General features: G+C 36.4%; 1 protein-coding gene across 6 annotated transcripts in view; it reads left to right on the top strand.

Annotated features, from left to right (window-relative positions):
• Ppp3cb (protein phosphatase 3, catalytic subunit, beta isoform) overlaps nt 1-6,031 on the top strand; it is a 47,210-nt gene that overhangs the window by 768 nt on the left and 40,411 nt on the right. The window lies entirely within an intron of this gene.

Here is a 6,031-nt window from a genome sequence, read left to right as displayed (position 1 = left end):
GAACCCAGACGTAGCTGCGGGGCAGGGGAAAAAGCCATCTTACAAAGAGGAGGCAAAAAAGTCCCATGTATAGGAAGTGGTACACTTAACAGAAAGGGTTTTACAAGCCGCCTCTAAACACACGACTTACTCTTTAGAAGGAAAAGTGAAATTCTTCTGAGCCAGGGAGGACGTGTGTGTACAGATAAACAGATTTATTTAAATTAAATTGAGAGGCAGTTGAAAGTTCCTTAAAAGTCCAGGCTCTCAGAGAGAGCCCATCTACCACACTAATACTATGGATTAAGAATATTAAGAACTGAAATTATTTTTCTTTATTTTGCAGTCAATAAGCAGAAATCGTAAAATGAAGATTTCGTCATTTAGATTATGCTCATTTTTAAAGTTATTTTAATTTTCAAATTCAGTGTCTCAAGTATAGACTGGCACAGTGTTTAAATACTGCTAGCTTTGCTTTGAATTGTGACCATGGTTTGCCATTAAAATATTTTAAAACAAACCCTTTTCTCGTGTGTGTGTGTGTGTGTGTATGTATGTATGTATGTATGTGTGCTGGTTTTTCGAGATAGGGCTTTTTTGCGTAGTCTTAGCCAGGAACTTGGAAAGTAGGCTGGTCTGGAACTCAGAGATATGCCTGCCTCTGCTTCTTAAGAGCCCAATCAAAGGTGTACGCCACCACTGCCCACCTGTGTTTTTTCTGTTTTCAATCTGCACTTTAGGTTCTTAAAGCATGACATATGTGGTTGGGTTAAGCATTAGAATGAACTAAATAGGACTGGAGTAAGAGCGGGTAAGAGCACTGACTGCTCTTCCAGAAGTCTGAGTTCAGTTCCTAGCAGCCACATGGTAGCTCACAACCATCTGTCATGGGATCTGATGCCTCTTCTGGTGTGTCTGGAGACAGTGACAGTGTACTCATATACATTAAATAAATTTTAAAAAAAGAATGAATAGGTTTTTTTCTCAAAGATTTATTTTATTATTATAAATAAGTAGACTGTTGCTGACTTCAGACGTACCAGAAGAGGGTGTCAGATCTCATTTCAGATGGTTGTGAGCCACCATGTGTTTGCTGGGATTTGAACTCAGGACCTCTGGAAGATCAGTCAGTGCTCTTACTCGCTGAGCTATCTCACCAGCCCCTAGAATGAATAGTTTATGAGCTTCTTTTTCTGGGATTTTTTTTTTTCTTGAAGGATAGAAGATCAGGCATTGATCCTATTAATTTCTGTAATTGTATAGGTGGGGGTTGAAACAGGCCATTGCCTGCTTCTTCATTTTCTTAACTATATTTCCTGTGTGCTTATTTTTCTGGATACTTTTCACCAGAATAATAGCTGACGTAACTAGTCACATTCCCAAATCATGTATTTATGTTGTCCTTTTGTGAATCTTGTTCCTTGTCATTTATGTAGCAATCTTTTTCTCATACTGCTTTAATGAAGGAAAAACGAGTTGCAAGCAGAAGGCAGATTCTTTAGGGGTGAGTTGTGAGTCTAATACATAGCCATTTACAGTTTATTGTTTTGAAATGAAAACCATTTTCTTAGTAGGAAAGGAGCTTGTTTGGGAAATTTCAGTTATAAACGTATGGTTAATGCATGTTGTGTATTAGTTGTATCTTCTTCATGGTGACAACTTTCATTTCTATGTGGAATGTATTAGAATTCCTGATACTGTGGTCACATGCCTTTAATCCCACCACACTGGAGGCAGAGGCAGGAAGTTGCTGTTAATTTTGAGGCCAGTCTGGTCTACATAGCAAGTTTCAGGCTAGCCGGAGCTACATAATGCACCCTGTCTTAAAAGATAAATAAGTAAAACAACAACAGCATGTAAGTAAAGCTCAGGTTTTGTAAGTCCAGGACACTTCCCTAGCTTTGCATAGACTCAACATCATCAGATTATGAGGAAACTGCCATTAGAATTGAGTACAAGTAGTCTTTTCCTCTTTGGAACTTTTCCTTTTTTGTCTTTAAATTTTAGACTCAACGCTTCTATTTTAAAGACCTTTATTTTATGGACATGTATTATTTTTTTCTTTTTAGATTGATTTTCTTTTATGTGTATGGATGTTTTAGGCATTCATGTCACCATATGTACCACATGTGTATAGTGTCCCATGAAGCCAGAAGAGGGTGTTATATCCTGTGTAATTTGAGTTACAGAAGGCTCTTAGCCATATGGGTGTTGGAAACCCAACTTAGATCCTTTGGAAGAGCAGACAGTAAAGGCTTTTAACTGCTGAACCATTTTAAGTCCCCAGACATGTAGGTTTTTAAGAGAATATAGAATGTTTTGTTAATAGTCACACTTAGGAAATACATATGTAAGTTTGAGATATTTTAATACTATAGGTGTTTCATTTATAAATGCAATGAGCCTGCTACTAAAAATTTAGTAGCAACTCTTATTTCATAGTCATGGAAAATAGATTTCTTGGTTAGTAATATTTAGTTCTAAACCTGATGGTCCAGAGAGGCTGGTTGTTGGTCCCATGTACTGCTCTTACAGAGGACCAGAGTTCCATTCTCAGCATCTATATCAAACAGCCCACAGCTGTCTAACTCCAGTTTCAGAAGAGCTGATACTCTTTTCTGTGCTCCATGGGATGCTGCGTTCACTTTCATATACTCCCACACGGACATATATGCATACACATAATTAAAAATCAAAATGAGTTGTAAAAAAATTAACCTGATATGGTTAGTCACAATAGCATATGTTGATAATTCAAGGATTTGGGAGGTTGGAGGATCATCAGTTCAAGAACAGCCAGGGCTACATAGTGAGACTCTGTCTCAAATCCTCAAACCAAACAAAATGTTGCTGAAGCTTTTGTTACTTTTTCTTTCTTTTCTTTTTCTCTTCTTTCTTCCCTTTTTTTTTGGGGGGGGGTATATATTTCAATTAAGAAAACGGAAACAGGTTGGTAAGATGGCTCAGCTGGTGAAGGTGCTTGCTGCCAAGCTTGATCTTAATTAATTCCTGGGACCCACATGATGGAAGCAAGAGAACCAGTTCCTCTTGAAAGTTGTCCTCTGTCCTCCACACACATGTATGCACAATAAATAAATGGAATAAATCTAATAGAATATAGGCTTAACAGAAAAGAAAATGGAAACCTACTGTGGAAATTAGAAAAACAACTGTGTATATGTACCTTATTGCCACATTAGTAAAATGCTGTAATTGAAGTACAGAATCCTGAGTTAGGAGTATTCCTTCCACTCCCAACAGATTTAGTTAGCCTCATTTTTCCAGTTACATGTTTTGCTAATTAAACTTAAAATTCAGTTTTGTAAAGCTATCTGTTGTTATAACATGAACTTTACCTTCATCTCATAGAAAGTAGTGTTTAGATTATATCCATTTTAGCAGCTACAGTTTATAAGTTTTTTTTTCTCATTTAGTTATTAAAGAAAAGTATTATTGTACTTTCAATGTTTGGGGTGTATCTGGCAGAAATGTCAAGGCACTCATGTGGGTGTCTGTTTTCTTATTCTACCATATGGGAGAGACCTAGCAGTTCAGCCCAAGTTGTATCTGTACCTGGTGAAGTATTTCACACAGTCCTCATTTTGAATTAATTATTTTTGAGACGGAGTCACATGTAGCCAAGAGGTTGGCCTCAAAGTCAGTTATTTAGCTGAGGCTGGCCTTGAATTTATCATCTGGTTTCATTTCACCAAGTGCAAGGAATATATGCATATACTACCATGCCTAGCAACAATTTTCTTTTATATTCAACATTACCCTCCAATTTTTTAGGTTTTATTAATCATAAATTATCACATTTCCAGATTGAACCAAAAGGCTGAAAGAGCATATTTTGTTTTAGACTAATTTTTTTTAATGGCCAGACATATTTATTTAGCTTATAAATCAGAGTTCATTTGCCACTTTATTCCCAATACCCTAGTTTTATTAGAAATGCTTAATTTTCATCACAGATTTGCAAATGATTCATAATATTCATACACATGCTGATTTCAGTGTTGCTCACAGATGTTTTTATTTCATATTTTAAGAGCAGTTTGAATGTTAGTTTTGTTTACAAGTGTCTTATAGGTTTATATATAAAGATAACTCCTTAAAATGATTTTCCTTTTTACGCATGTTAAAATTTTAACCTTACAAGATAAATTTTTAGTACCATGTGTTCTAGAGAAAGCAAAGGAACAGACTATAACATGTGTGTTTAAAAGAAAAGAGAAAGGGCTATGGTAGCAAGTTATCTTAGAAAGAAAATGTCAAGAAGGAAATACAGCTGCTCGGGAGAGAGAGCTGAAAACCAGAGCTATTGAATGAATAAGCAAAAATTGTAAGGGAAAGTTTGTTGAAAAGAACCATGAAGTATTAAATGTGGTGTGTTTTAGTGTCAGTCATAATGACTTCATTTCATCATAAGAATGTTAATTTATATTCAGAGGTGAAATGATCAAGCTGATTGTCTTTGTACATAAAATTTATTTTAGGACATGAAAGTTATAAAAATAGTTGTGGGACAGTGGTGAAGCACCCCTTTGATCTCAACATTTGAGAGGCAGAGGCAAGGTGGATCTCTTGAGTTTGAGGCCAGTCTGTTCTACAGACCAGAGTTCCAGGACAGCCATGACAACACAGAGAAACTGTCTCAAAAACCAGACAACCAACCAAACAAATAGAAAAAGTTATAAAATACTATTAAATTCCTGCTGTATGCTTCTTACCTTGTAGAGAGTCAGTGGCAGTATAAGAAGTAAAGTCTTGATCGTTAGGAAAATAAGTACTCAGGAAAATCTAACAGATTTCATTGAATATGAATGTGGTTATAATTAATGTGGTTATTGCAGAACTAGGAAGTTGTCTCAGTTCAAAGGGTATAGTAATGTCTGGTTTGGCAGGGCTGTTTTTAAAGACAGGGTTTCACTATGTAGCTTTCACTGACTAGGTTGGCCTTGAACCCAGATCATCTGCCTGCCTTTGTCTCCCTAGTGCTGAGATTAAAAGTGAGTGCCATCACACCCTTAAAAAAAAAATCGGGCGTGGTGGCACATGCCTTTAATCCCAGCACTGGGGAAGCAGAGGCAGGTGGATTTCTGAGTTCAAGGCCAGCCTGGTCTACAAAGTGAGTTCCAGGACAGCCAGGGCTGCACAGAGAAACCCTGTCTCATAAAAACAAAACAAAACAAAACAACAACAAAAAAGATACAGTCTTAACATGGGAAGTATGGTGGTTACACTGAATAAATGTGAGTTAGAAACAAAGTGCTATTAGACTAAGGGAAATGACAATCTCAATTTAAAAGAAAGCATCACTGAGAATAATGTTTACAGGCAGGTACTCCTTGAAAGATGAGTAGGAATAGAGAAAACAAATAGGTATAGAGTTTGTTTTAAAAAAAAAAAAAAGGAAGAAATGTGTGGCAGTTAATATGTAAGGTGGTTGGCAAGGAATGACAGATAAAGTTGAAAAGGGACCTTTTGTTTTCCAAGTTAAAATAAAGCTGAAATTTTAACTTTCAGGCTAGCCTATGGATGATTAACAATACAAGCTGCAGATAGACTTCCTGGCTTTGAAAACTAGCTCTGCCACTGAATAAACCTCAGGTGGACATGTAAAGTGTGTACCATAGTGTTTAGCCAGGCATGTGGCTTTTTCTAAATCACAGCTTTTGGTGATTTTAAAATAGAAGAGTGATCCATTACCATTTTGAAAGCTAACTGATAAATTTTATGTAACAAAGTTATTAAAGGAGGCAGAAGCTTTACTTAGGTTTAGTTCAGGAGAGGGATGGCCAAAGCATCAAGGGAAAGAAAAACTGCGTCTGATTATGCTTAATAATAGTCAGAGGTAGATACATATTGGATAAATGATGGGGAATGGGAATGAAACAGATCATCAACACTGAGGATTAGTAAGACTAAATTTGCTTTAAGGAGATTCAGTTGAACAGTTATAGTGGAAGTACAGATTGGAATTACTTGTAGAAGACTGGGAACGGTCAGTCTTGGAAAGATTTCATTGGAAAAGACCTTAAGATTCAGG

This window comes from Mus musculus, chromosome 14 (assembly GCF_000001635.26).
Source record: "Mus musculus strain C57BL/6J chromosome 14, GRCm38.p6 C57BL/6J".
In the NCBI taxonomy this organism is placed as follows: Eukaryota; Metazoa; Chordata; class Mammalia; order Rodentia; family Muridae; genus Mus; species Mus musculus.
The sequence above is the reverse complement of the archived record's forward strand: the minus strand, read 5'-3'. Positions and strand labels throughout refer to the sequence as shown.